Source organism: Cheilinus undulatus, linkage group 9 (genome assembly GCF_018320785.1).
Source record: "Cheilinus undulatus linkage group 9, ASM1832078v1, whole genome shotgun sequence".
NCBI classification, from domain to species: domain Eukaryota; kingdom Metazoa; phylum Chordata; class Actinopteri; order Labriformes; family Labridae; genus Cheilinus; species Cheilinus undulatus.
The window spans coordinates 15,905,118-15,920,146 of NC_054873.1; the positions used below are offsets into that span (position 1 = coordinate 15,905,118).

General features: G+C 39.7%; 1 long non-coding RNA gene across 1 annotated transcript in view; it reads right to left on the minus strand.

Annotated features, from left to right (window-relative positions):
• Positions 1-842: 842 nt before the first annotated feature.
• Positions 843-15,029, minus strand: part of LOC121515020 — a 30,958-nt gene continuing 16,771 nt past the window's right edge. Inside the window, exon 3 of the long non-coding RNA XR_005992349.1 lies at positions 843-1,308. This is a non-coding gene — a long non-coding RNA (uncharacterized LOC121515020). The remainder of the gene's footprint in view (positions 1,309-15,029) is intronic.

Below are 15,029 nucleotides of genomic sequence, written 5' to 3' on the forward strand. Positions count from 1 at the left end.
GTAACAAGGTATTGCATAAATCTGGTCTATTAACTTTGACTTACATTAAAGCATTTTAATTACTTTTACAAAAGACAACATGGAGTATCTTTTAGGACTCAAAAAGAGTTATTTTGTTCAAGGTCTTAACAAAATGATGCGTGCACAATTGAAATATAAAGTAAGCTATCAGCTGCCTGTTACAACAGCTGAACAATCCCAGTGGTTCTCTAAAAAGATGACTGAAAGCTGGGGTAGTCTCCTTGTTGGCATGAATGGACATCGAAATGTTTTAATTCTGCCAGAATACTTGGTGCAGGCCTGTTAGGCCAAATCGTTGTTCGATTCAACTAATATGGCAGCAAAAAGCAAGACAGCTGAGGGAGCCCCTTTCATTGTTTCACAGTCACAATTGGAATTTAACAAAAAGCTGTGTGTGGCGTTGAAACATCAAGGCTGCCTGTTGGAGCTGCCCAATTTACTGTTTTTTTAGATCAGTCAGCTGCTATCAAGGGAAATGGCCAATCACAGTTTGGATTCTCACTCTTACCAGTGGTGGGAGATTAGGTTTCAGACAGGGTCTCTTTTTTAAATGCACCTAAAACTGAATTTTCATGAAATAAACTGTCTGTGGGCCACCACCTCTTTGCATTTAATAAAAAAAAAAATATAAGGCATGATTAAACACCCAATCACAGTAAGCCTGCGGATAAGTAGCCAATCACAGTGACTGTACAAACTAGCATCTTCCAGCTTCTACTTGACTTGTGTCAGCAGCTCATACTCTCTCTCTCACTTTCTCTCCTTGTGTCAGTGTAACTGAGAGCACACCACTTGCGTAAAACACATCGATGGCTGTTTTTTAAAACTTTTTTAGAGTGTATATTGATTGGTTGTCAGTGTTTCTGTGCTCTGAGTCTGTAACAGAAAAAGTGGAGTCAAACACACGGTTTGCAGTGACAACAGTTAGCTTGCATGTTTGGTACACTAACTGAAATCTTAGCATCAGTTTGGCAAATTACATGATTGACAATCTGAGAAACTACCTACCCTTTCCCCCCTCAGTACCGTTTTGTTTTATTGGGGAGGAGAGTGTTAACATAAATGACCTGTGCTGACAGTGAGCTAGCTCATATCCTGATCCACATGTGCAGAGCAGAGGTGCTCCAGCTGCTGCTGATGTTAATGTTTCTCACCTGCTCTGAGACACACAGCAGACCTGGGGGGAGGAGGGGGACATGGGTCTTTAGGTTCCTTCCTTTCACAGGGTGTAAGAAAAACGTAAGGTGGTCTCATCTGGAAATCTCCAAGAGGGGAAATCTGCAACTTCTGCAACAACAACAAAAACAGAGCAAAAACTTTGTTAGATCAGCTGCAAACATTCTGGTTGATGCTAGTAAGCGTGATTTTCAATGTTCGATGGAAAACACACTGTTTGGGTTGGCTTGTAATCACTGCATGTGGTGATGTGTGTTTTTTATGTTCATTATGCTTATGAGATGTTCTGCACAGCTTATACTTGTGTGTTCTGAGAGTAACCCACAACATCCAGCATGTTTTACTGTCACACAATCTGCTGCACAAAGTCATATCAGGGTAATCTTTGGCAGCATACAGCTCTATAGTAATATTATTCCATCTGCAAGGACACAAATGCACAGCAAAGCACAGCACAATACAGAACTGTATGTCTTGAGCTGAGAGGCCCCATTGTGTCTGCTCAGCGGTGAGTCTGAGGCGCTTTGCATTATTCAACACGGCCGTACTTACACCACAGCAGTGGATGAGTGGATCGTAAGTATGCACAAGCACACACACCCTTACTGGGTGATAGACACAGCAGAAGAAATATGGACAGGGGTACACTAACAGGAGGAAAGGTACAGTAAGGCAACCTACTGTATGCATAACTACAGTGAGAGGAATAAACAATAAGCACCAGATGATCCCAGAATTCAAACTTTCATATGGTACATGTGAAAACTGAACAGGTTTGACCATGAAAACATTAGTTTGTATTGCAGGTGACTTCATCTATCCAATAAAGAAAACTCTTCTAGATGCATTATTTGCCTGATTTAGCCCTTTTTTTGGTCAACAGGGCCAATATGCCGATGTTTAACAGATACATCTGGGCATCCCTGGTTCTTGGATACTCCAGCAGTCATTGTGAACATCCATGCTCAAGTGACGTTTCATTACTCACTCAGCTTACAGCTAGGGATGCTCCTATGTATTGGTTCAACATCCACATCGGCTGATACTGGCTCTGTTGACAAACAGCATGGTATGAAATGATACTAACAGCCAAAGATCATCTGTAGTGTCAGATAAATGTAATGCTGGCATCTATCGAAAACGATATAGACAATAGTAATTGGCCACACCTGTTCATATTTTATTTCAGGTGTTTCAGTCAGACTTATTGTGTATAGCAGTGGTTTTCAACCTTGGGGTCGGGACCCCCTTGGGGGTCACGAGACACTGAGAGGGGGTCTCCAGATGACCTGAAAAACTAAGAATATTTTTAAAATCACACTGTTGCCACTTTACACCAATTTTGTCAAATACTGAACCATTTTCCTTGTTTTTCCACAACAATTTTAACAATTATTTGTAATTTAACACCTATTTTTGTCATGTTTAAACTCTTTCTTACACTTTTTTTCTGCCTGTTTTTGCCCCTTCTAAAACAATTCTTGCCACTTAAGCTTAATGTTACCTCTGTTGACCCATTAACCCCTTTTTACACCCATTTTTCCCATTTTAACCACATTTGACCATTTGTTATGCCCATTTTTGCTAGTTTAACCAATTTCTGCCAATATCTGCCTATTTTTTCTTTCTCAGTTAACCCTTTCTGCCAGTTCTGTGTCAATTTTTCAGCCCATTTCTCCAAATTCCACCCATTTTTGCTAATTTAAAGCCATTTCAGCCACTATTTAACTTCCTTTTACCTCTATTTATGCCCATTTTTGCCAATTTAACCCATTTTCCCATTTTTATTTTTTATTTTGCAATTCCTGTCTAATTTTTGTCACTTACAACCCATTTCGGCTACCTTTAAAATCCAATTTCATCATCTTTTCCACAATTTTTTTTCCATTATTAACCCATTGTAGCAATTTTTAAACCAATTTTTATTCTTTTTTAACAAAGGGGATTCACATTTTTAAGAAGGCTATTCTTTACACAAAAAGATATTTTTTTTCTTTGATAAGAGTGGGTATTTTTCAGGTTAGATATGAAATACGGATATCACAGCTCAACTTTAAAATGGACCTTGGTTTTGTTGACCTCCATGGACCCCCAGTTTGGCTGTGCGCCAGAAAGCTTTCCCGTTTATCCCCCTTTATGGACGGCCTTGTCTGCACATGACTATTCCAAATTGTTCACGGCTGTGTTCAACCACCTTCAGGTACAGTGGGGGTCCCCGGTCTCTGGCACCTTTATTTTGGGGGTTGTGGGCTGAAAAGGTTGAGAAACACTGGTGTACAGAGTGGTAAAATCAAGCATCTAGCCATGCAGTCGCGATCTGCAAAATGGGTCGTTCTGAAGAGATCAGTGACTTCAAGCATGGTACTGTGATGGATGCCACCACTGCAATGAGACGGTTTGTGAAATTTCACCCCTGCTGGATATTCTACAGTCAACTGCCAGTTGTATCATTAGAAAGTGGAAGTGTTTGGGAACAACAGCAACTCAGCCACAAAGCAGAAGACCACTTAAAATCACAGAGCAGTTCAACGACTGTTCAGGCGAAGGCATAGTGTGCTAAAGTCGCCAATGCTCTGCTAATTCCATGGCTGAAGAGTTCCAAACTTCCACTGGCATTTATGTAAGTGCAAAAACTGTGATGGGAGCTTCATGGCCAAGCAGCTGCATGCAAGTTTCACATCACTGAGTCCAATGCCAAGCATCAGATAGAGTGCTGTAAAAGCACACTGACTGTGGAGAAGGGTAAATGTGTTCTTCTGAGTGATGAATCATGCTCCTCTGTTTGGCAGTCAGACGGGTCGAGTCTGGGTTCAGCAGATGCTGAGAGAATATTAAGTGCCTGACTGCACTGTGCCAACTGTGAAGTTCTGTGGAGGAGGGATAATAGTATGGAGCTGTTTTTCAAAGTTTGGGCTAGACTGCTTATCTCCAGTAAAGGACAATCTTAATGCTTCAGCATGCTGAGTCATTCTGAACAATGCTGTGCTTCCAAGTTTGTAGCAACAGTTTGAGGAAGGCCCTTTTCTGTTCCAACATGACTGTGCTCCAGTGTACACAGCAAGGATTAGAAAGACATGGTTTCATGGGTTTTGTTTGGTAAAACTTGACTGGCCTACACAGAGTCCTGACCTCAACCCCATCAAACACCTCTGGGGTGAACTGGAAGGGACAATGCAAGCTGTCCAACATCAGTGCCTGACCTCATAAATGCTCTACAGAGTGAGTGGGAAAAAACTCCCACAAAAACATTTTTCTTTCTTGTGAAATGCCTTCATAGAAGAGTGGAAATTGTTAGAGCTGCAAAGGGGGGGGGGGGGGGGGGGGGGCAACACCAAATTAAAGTATATGTAGTTGAAAACAATGTCATTACAGTGGTCAGTGGTCAATGGTCAGGTGGCTAAATACTTTTGTCCATACAGTGTGCCTAACTGCTGAATCAAAGAAGAGCTTTTATTTTTTATAGAGCAGAAAAAAGACACTTGTTGAAAATAACTCTGTTTTATTATCAAATTTGAGAGACATTATTATAGTTACAAAAATTAAAAATGGTTTAGGCTTTGAAAACTCTTGGATATTTGAAATACTTACTCTAGAATATAGGAAAGGTCACGTTTTAAATTGATATAAATATTTCAGTGAAAAAATTCAACATATTGTATCTTTAAACCAAAGAAGCGATTAAATTGAGAGTTATTGTTGTAACCAAACTTTGTGGGTACAACTAACTGAATATACTTTTAAGAAATAACAAGAAGTCAGAAAATAGGTACATCTCTGCTAATGAAAACAACAGCAGCTGTGGACTCAAAAGGTATAACAAACAAAATAGACTGTTTCAAATGCTGTGGCATTAGTTCTGAGCAGGAAAAGTGATTTCTGGAGGTAATCACGGAAAGATAATAAATTGCAGATGATTAAAGTATTAGTTTGTTGTTTATCCACATGAGCTTGTATAACAAAAAGAAACCAACAGAGACGGACAACAAGTAGCCTCACATCACATCTTTGTTAGCCCTGATAGCACCAGTGAGTACAAGCTGTCATGATGATACCAGAAGATAAGAAGATAAGCCTTATAGTCACAAGAATGATGCAGCCCCCAGATTTGCTTCCATTAAGATTGTGAAGGGTATAGGGCTCCAAAGGCTGATGGCATTTTTTGAGCTGGAGCAAAAGCCATCATGAGGGTGGAAAAAATGTACAAGGAAAGCACAGACAAATGAGTGCTGATATGCAACATTTCTGCATTTGACATGATGGGGATCATTCATTTTTATTGATACTGGAACTGAGGCTACTTGATAATTGCAGAAATTACAATAATGATTATTTTGATTGAAAGTCACTGAAACCAGGACTCAATCCTGCGACCAGTGCGTCGAAGACTAGAGCCTGTGTGTGGGCGCCTGCCCAACCAACTAAGCTAAATGGTTCAGTTTTTTGCAATACAGCTGAAAAAGCAGGGGCAGAAAGTAACTTATCACATATACTCAAGTGACTGCATTTGAATGGTGTTTTTAATACTTTTGCGTTTTTTTGTTCATTTTGAATTAAGTACTTTTATTTTTACTTAAGTAAGTTTAAACCAGAGTAATTGAACTTTTAAGCTTGAGTAAAATACTCTTGTACTACTCTACATCTTCTGACTAAACAGTAGCATGTAGCGAGGGAATAATTCCATATCACATCCAAAAACAGTTGTTAGACAGCAAAACCTGGACAATGAATATCTCTTTTGCTTCAGTAGATTTACAGACCAGTACTTTAACCTAATTAAACTTAAACCTGAATAACTGCACTGTTACTTGAGTACAATAGTCATGCACTTTTTCCACCTCTTTGAAAAAGATAGCAGCCTTTTTTTCTTATCGTCTGGCTTTGTTTCAACTTGTTAGACCACCACCTTCCAGTTGCAACAGCTGTTGGGGTAGCAAACGTGAAATATATATCCAAAGTACTTTTTCTTTGTTGTTAGCACCCTCCATGCTATGTTGGCTCCGCCTGGCAAAATGCACAAGGCAGAGAACTGATGACAGTGATGTGGAACGCACAAGTCATAAACACAGTGTAGCGAAGAACTAAGCTGCACATTCTTTATGATAAGCTCAAAATAATTCAGAACTTGGTCTTTATGGAACCAGAGTTTGATCCTCATCCCTACTGAAATGCTATCAATAATTACATGAATGCAACTATGTGCACCGCATAGAACATTTAACAGTTTATATTACAGTCTATTCCCACTGTGCAGTCCTGCAAAAGCACTCAGCAATGTGGGCTCCAGACTTCATAAGGTAAGGTCAAGGCGTGCTGTCCTCTCAGCCTGCTGACTGGACGTACTTCAATCTAATATAGTAGATGGCTCTGGGGTCCTGACCAGCAGAGTGCATGGCCAGGAGAGCTATTGCTTTCAAGTGAAGCCAACTGCTATCATCCAGTGACAGGGAAGTATTCACACTCGCACCCACACACCCACACACATATACAGCAGAGGAGCAGGGTGCACTGCAAGCACACCTCCACACAGACATGAACTCCTCAGCACACTTTGTTAAAAGATCTTTATCTAGTTATGCAACACAATCTGAACTGCTCATTAACTAACAGCTTGTCCACCTAAAAAACCCACCTTCTTAAAATTGTGCAGAGTCAGCACACACTTGAAAGAAAAGCATCTGTAACTGATACACTGCCCGGCCTTGCACCTCCATTAGCTGTTTAGAAGGACTGAAGGTGCAAAGTCCTCCTTTCTGCACCTCATCGTCTCATCGTCTCACTCACACTGTGGGAAATCCACGCATGAACTCACAAATAATATAAACGTACGCCTGAACACAGTTTCTATTGCACGCCCATGTGCACACACATTGACATACAAACATGGAAAAAAAAGTCCAACCAAAACATGAAATTCATTTCCCTCATCAGAGTTTCACGCAGTGTTCACAGCAGAGGCACACACTGCTTAAAGAGCCACTTTAATTCAATCACACTTCAGCCTAAGTGCTACAGAGCCATCAATCAATACTGAAGCTGACTTTCACTGATTGTAAGATGGAGCGGAGTGCTGTAACCTTGTAACAGGATCTTTACGGTTGTGGTTGTCTGTGGTCACTCAGTGCAGCGGGAAAAACTTCAAGATCCCACAAAATGCAAACCCAGTTTCTTAAATTTGTAATTTTTTATTTTGAACGTGTAAGGAAGACAAAAATAAACCAAAAAAACAAGCAGGCAGACAGAGAAGAAAAGAGGTATTTCCTAGTGAAAGATGTAATGTAATTGTGTTAAAGTTTACTAGCTGTACAAAGAGTAAGAAGAAGTAAAAACTTAACATTTCCAAAATACTTTTAAAAATCACTTTTTTCCTTTTGATCCAACCAGTAGAGATCCTAGATTTTTGGACACCAGGGTTTTGAGGTGCATAAATAATTCAATGTACTTTTTAAAGGCTAATTTAGGATACCAGGGTTGAAGTCATATAATAAAAAGTTCACTACTAAGGTTATCATGCACTTCCACTGACCTCCTAGGTAAATTTAAGACCCAGAAAAGGGGCTTTGTACTAAAAAAAAGTACAATTTTGGAAGCAGAGTTCTGATTTCAACTGAGATAGGTTTAATTTTCAAAGTGTAAAAGGAGCAGAAATGCAGGCTTAGATTTACTGCTCTGTTAACTCATATTGGTAGTGTTACATGGACCATTTATCTTTTGTTTTCCTAGTTCATTTTTCATTTCCTTCCACTTTATTCAAGATTTTTGTCAAGTTATTTGGGAGATGGTTATGGACTCACACAATTATAATTGTCCTTTTCATAAGTTCATATCTAGCCTATGTTGATGCTGTACAGCTCTAAGTATGTCAAACTTCACTACAATTTTTCATTACCACATCTTAGAACAATACAATCTCTTTCACACTAGAACAGCCATTGGGTAAAACAAGCCTAAGATTGTTCTTCGCTGTCTTAACTGTACATTTAAGCAGAGTAAGCTGCCAATGTATCTGTGCTATCTGGACAGTGTACATGATTTTAGCCTGCAGTTTTTGATATCCAAAAACCAGAAATGTCCCCTAGTCCTAGGACTAGGGCTGAAGAATGTATTGTTTGTCAACTGCAATGGAGATGGATGCATGCGCAGTAGTCAGATCGCAGGGATCGCTCAATTACGCGAGGCCAATACTTTGTGAATGGATTCTCGCGCTAAACTGCATCTGTTAGCATAAGGTTTGTGTATGGACGTGCCCATTGTTTATTGCACAGCTTCAATGGCACCTCAACCCTGTGAGCACAACCAGTTGCACTCATGTGCCTGGTCATAAAAGCTAAATGCAACTGTGAATGTCATTAGAAGTTGTTGGTGGCATTAAAGGAACATAGTGAGTTTCCTTGTAAAGTCCACAAGGAAATGATTTGCTTGATTCAGAGCCACCATTAGATGTCTGCACAGTGTTGTATTTGAAAATTGAAAATGACAAAGACACAATAAGAAAAAAATTATAATTGAATATTTAATTTAATAAGAGCACATAAAAACGCACTTCATTCTCATTGTTTATTTTCATTTTTTTAATTTAATATATACGCAGAAGAAAAACTATCATAATATCTATTTTTCCTGATATTTTTCAGCCCAATGATTTGCAAAAATAATCTAATTTTGATTTTTTTCCCCCAGTATTGTGATTACGATTTAATGTGCAATTATTTTGAATTTCCTTATTTTGTATATCTTTTAATAAATACAAGCAATAAATCATTCTAAATTATACACAATGTATGTATGTACACAATAATTACACATTATATACAAGGGAAAATGACTTAAAACTAATATCTAATTGTGATTATTTTGACTCATATTGCAAATTTGATATCAATTGCTATACTGAAGAGATAATCATTTTATGTCAATCTCATTTTAAATAAGCAAAAATTTTACTTTACATTAGTAAAGTAAATTAGTAAAACAGGAAAGTTTATTCTTAAAAAATGGGAATGTTTGCATTATGTGCATAAATCTCTGCTGCAAAAAAGTATTAAACTGTTTTTTTTTGACACATTTCAAGTTAAAGAAATATCGCAACTTTTGCAATTTGTAAATTACAGCAGGTCATATTGCGATTTAATCTAATGTGCGATTAATTTCCCAGCCCTACTACCTAGGACTTCCATTTTTGTTGCTGTGGAACTGAAACAGGCATTGATATCATTTAATTTTTACTTGTATCAAAGTTGCCCTGTGATTGACTGGCAACCAGTCCAGGGTGTACCCCGCCTCTCGCTCAGTGACAGCTGGGATTGCCTCCAGCGCCTCGCAACCCCAACGGGGATAAGTGGTGTAGATAATGAATAGATGGATGGATGAATGGTACCAAAGCTGGAACACTGTAATTGTGAAAACCCTGCATGGCACCACAAAAATATATCCCACATTAATGCTTGACTTGTAGTATGTTGATGCTGAGTTTACTAATTAGTCCCCCTGTTGGGTTTCACATGTGGCTTCCCTTATATCAGTGATGTGGTCAAGAATATCTGACAGCTCTGTATATCCCTCTTTCTGTCTGTATAAATCTACATATCTGATTACATGTGCAGTATAGTCTGGGTGTGGACAGGAAGAATCTAGATAGACACGGTGGAGCATTTATAAAGAGAAGCATGGTTTCTGTGCCCCCGACAGCAGCACAGCAGGCATGACCCATCTATTTATACCAGGGCCAGGGGGGATGCAGCGGCAAGAGACAGGGGGAATACAGGAGTGGTGGGAGGGGGAGGAGAAGAGCCAGCATGGGCAGGTCCTGTTACACATGCCAGGGGGGACGGCTGGGGCAAGCCGCTGGGGGATTCTGCTCAAAGTCAGACAGGCTGACCTCCCCGTCACCTCTGCAGGAGGCAGATAGTAAGCTCAGAGCTCATGCAGGAGAGTGTATGAAGGTGTTTGAATATACAGTACAGTATGTGCCTATATGGGTCAAAGTGTGTGGAGCTACAGGTATAATGTACGCATTTGCATATGTGCAAGATATGTGTGTGATGGAGTGTGTATGCACAATCGCCTACATACATAAAATGTGTGTCTGCCTGTCAGCCAGTGAGATGAACAGGCCCCACTGACCCCCCCTCCACTCCCCTGCAGAACCATAAACATGCCAGGTGAAGCGGGCTGGATTAGGAAGAGTGAGCTGATCCCAGTGCACCCCCCCTCCCTCCGGCCCCATCCTTAGAGGTAAAAAATGACCCCAATCATTGTAATGACAGGGCACGCAGCAGGGGTCGCCCAGACCACTCAGGCCAGCCTCACCAGCTGCTTCTCATCTCTCACACACGTATACAGTCACATGTACATAAAGACACATACACAGGCTCGCATGCACACATGCATGGTAACGCTGCAGGATGCACAGCAGGACAGACAGAAGGTTGCAGATCTATAGAAAGGTCCATGTAGGAATTACTTTTTGTACAAGATGGACTTACACTTAAAAAAAAAAAGCCACATATTCTTTTTTTTTGTAAACTTTGATCACTTAACTCAACTAAAAAAAAACTTTGTGCATACTTTAATCAATAGCACTGCATGAATTATACAAATACATTGGTCATGCTACAGTTCCAAAATGTTACTGATACATTGGTGCAATGTAAACAATGTGTGCAATTTTTGGTGATTAGGACCAAAAACCAAGGCAATATTGGGTGTGGGACTTCTCATTTTTCTCTTGGGGTATCCAAAGAGTTATTGATATAATCTGATTTTGACTAGAATTGAACACAAGTTTAAATTCTAGTGTTGTGACAACCCCTATGACAAATACATCATGCAGATGGAAAGCGAATTGCTTGAATATTTTCGTTAACTTGATGATTAAACTAAGGTCTCTCACAAAACTAATAATAAGGAATGTAAAATGTACTTTTGTTTTTCTATTCCATGAAAAATGGTGTTATTGAAAAACAGCACACTGAGGCCTTCTTCTTGTATCAGGAGATCTTTGCACATGTCTGAATGGCATTTTATTTTATAACCATAGGCAGAAATCTAATCTGTGTCCTCATCAGATTCATTCAGTGGAACCGGCCCATGACTGCTGCCAAACTTTAGGGTTACACGGTTTCTAGCCTTGAATAACATTAAGATCCAGGAGATATTTTCATCCATTTGATTAAGGACACAGGCATTCAACAACATAAAAAGTGGTCATGCATTTAAAGAGTTTATATTTCAGTATAGCCAGGGATGCACAATATTATTGGGATAATTGTGGCAGATAATAGCTCATATTAAAAGTATTGGCTGACACGAAAATGTCAGGAAAATTGCCAAAAATGTACAAATCTACAGGAAAATGACCATTCTCAAGTGACTTACAATTATGCAGACACTTCAAAGATTCTAATGGGTGAACCAGGATGTCTATCTGAGTATGTTAGCTTGATGCTAACACATATTGGATATCGCTATGACAGGCTAACAGATTTAGCATCTCTTTGTGCCATATTTAACTTTGGAAATTGTCTATTTTTCTTGGCAATCCATATAGGTTGTTTAACTTTTCATTTACATAAAGATATTTAGTAAAACTAATGGTTTCTTATGTTAAGAGAAGTGACAAAAGTTTCTGGAAACCTCAGTTATATCAGTTGACACCTGTAGTGGGGTGGTGTCTGAGGAAGTAGGATAACCGCCCACATTTTAAACAAAGACATGTGGCACTATCTTGCATTTACAAATCACCTTAAAATTGGTCTTTAGTATTTGCACATTCTCACTAACTTCTGCTGTTTCAGAGAGTGAGGATCATTTTGAAATTAACAGCCAAAGAAGAGCAGATTTCCCCACAAGCATAAGCCTTTAGTCTACAAACTTTCCAAATGTTTTGAATGAACTATTCCATATTCTCCTGCAGATTGGGGGTAATGTGTTACAATACAAGCAGCACTTCTCAACCTTTTTTCTCTGTCAGGGTTTCCTTTTAAAATGTAAAAAAAGCCACAAGTCTGCCTCGGTCAAAATGTGCTGATGATGGACATTTGATGTGCTTATAACTGCTAAGGGATTTTTTTTTTTTCAGAAATAGAATTAAGGCAATGTAGACCTTTGCTGTGGGTTTTTGCACACCTGCCGACCTTTAGAAAAAACAGACTGCATGATTCTTACACAGTGTGTATTTTTGTAAACGTTTTCATTTGCTGAACCTGATGCTGATGTAATATCAAGAACATATGAGATGACTTTGATCATTTATCCTGGGATGGCTAATAATCTGCATATTCACTGTAATTCTTGGTTAAATCTAAAGTACTTTGAAGGCACCCCAGACAATGCTGAAGCGACCCTGGATGAGAAAGGCTGTACAGTGTACTGAGATAACTTTTGTTGCTTTTACCATCATAGTGGATTTTAAAGTGGGTATCCACAGGAGACTGGATGATAAGTCCATATATCTGTGCATACCCTACGCTACACCACTAGTGGACACTACTGCTCTCTTCTTCCTACCTTAGTTATTCAGCAAACAGCTGTCTGATGCCTACAGCTACCATCTAGCAGTAGTACTGCACTAAAACCAGGCACCAGTACAACACATTGGCAAAAACTAGTTTGAAATTGAGGTAACAGTCGCATGAAATCTCAGATTTGTTTTAGCAATTACGACTGAATATTTGAAAAATATTTTCCATTTCTTGCTTCTACCTTACAATGTAAACATCAAGTTTCTATAGCCACTAAATTGAGTTTGGAAGTACTGGCATAGAATATATATATATATAAAAGCTATACTGTCCATCCCTAAATTTAGTAGATTACATTATCCCACAATGCTTTATTGTAAGTATGAATTTGGTAAAAATACATAAATAATTGACTATTTTCTGCAAAATTAATCTGGTCTTCTCATTCTTTGTGCCCCCACACTAATGGAAGCTGGTGAAGTATTCATTGCCATGTGGCTGCTGGTGACCTGTAGGGCCCCCTAGTAAGAGAAGTCCATAGTCCTAACACGTCTGCATGCCCAGTTCTGCTCCAGCCTGCCTGCAGGGCCCCTTTCAGCTTGGGCAGTGCCCCATCGTGCTGCATCTGTCGCCAGCTATATTTAGAGGGTGGGACAAATACCTTTCTGCCTGGATATGAACTTCAGCTGACAGACAGAGGAGCAGAGCAGGCAGACAGGGATCTGTACAGTTTGTAACCTTGAAGAGCTTGTTTCCCCCAGGCTACAGCTGGCTGTAGTCAGACTCACTACGGTGGTTAGCAGTTACAGCTGACAGCTAGGGCTGTAAATACTGCAAAGTTAGCATTAAAGAGCTTGAATTTGCAGTGGTTATTACTGCCAGTGCCTATAGTCCCAGGACTACTGCCAACATGAAGAATATACAGTAATGTGCTCTGATAGAGACATTTAATACTTCTCCCTCTGTGATTTATAGAATAATTATTATTCCGTTTCTGTGGATTTGAATTCCCTTCAAGTATTCTTACATTTCTGTCTATAAGCATGTATGTGAGGCAGTGCCAGCAAGGCAGCTAGTGTGTGATATGTGACCATGTTGCAGGGCCATCTGCTCTATATAACCATAAACAAACGCAGGCAGGCCAGCTTCACAGTATCACTTCCAAGGGGTCTAGGCCGGGGAAATGTATTCATGCTCTGTTCTCTGGGTAGATGCTGTAGAGATATGCCCCAGAAACAAGCTACAGTTATGCAATAACATTCATAATTCATTCCACAAACACAATATGGAGGCCGCCCTGTCCCGCATGCAAACACATGGCCGGATACAGGAGCAGGGAGCCAAAGGGGACAGAGTGCATTCTGGGCTGTTAGCAAAGCCATTGACTGTCTGTCTGCAGGTCTAAATGAGAGCTCGTCTGTGACAGGCCTAAATAGGCCAGGTCTGCCTGCTGGAGGGACCTCTGCTATATTTTGCACCTACAATCTAAATCGGTTACATGCCAGCAGAGATACACCCACATATGCACTCTTGTGTTGTTTTTCAAGTTTCCTCCTCACCAGGACATGTATGTATGTATGTGCTGCTTTAGATAAACAAGCCCCATTATTTTATACAAGATACATAATCAAAAAATGTATGACATAAAGATTGTTAAAATCATTCATGTATCAACTAGAGGCTGATAACAGGGTGATTCTTTGAGCTGCAAAGTACATTAATTACTTCAGAGTGAGCAAAGAAAACAATTAAAATATTTAAAGTATTTAAAACTGTGTAACAAAGGAATATTGAAAATGTTCCAAAGAAAAATGGGAAACTAATACATATCAAAAAATTGTTTGATTTAAGGAAATACTTTTCAACCCAACAACAATCCTGAAATGTCAGTTCTAACACCACTTATCTTTTCTGATAAATTTGTACCTACATTTTGCAGTGTTTTCTGTAAGGGAGATTTTTCCAAAGTAAACGTGCCCAAAATCATCAAGTGTCCAAAACCTTAGTGGATGGTTGTGCTGAACTTTGATGGCAAAAGACAAAAGACTAAGGACAGGACTTTCCACAGACACATGGAGCAGTCTGCTTGCAGAGTGGCCAGGGTGGAAGCTCAGCGTTAGAACATGCAGGACACAGTCGTCATACCCCCAGCTGTAATCAGCTGACGGCCAGCTGATCCCAATTATCTTACCCAGCTCCCACAGCCAATCACAGCTCTTTCTCTCAACACAGCAGTCCATTTAAATATGACACACTTCTCACTAATCTGTGCTTGCATCAATGCTGCTGCACCATGCTGCTGCTGCTGCTGGCAAAGCTTAACCTCCTCCACCCCAGCCTCCTCCTTTATAGCATAAAGCTTGTTGCTCCTTC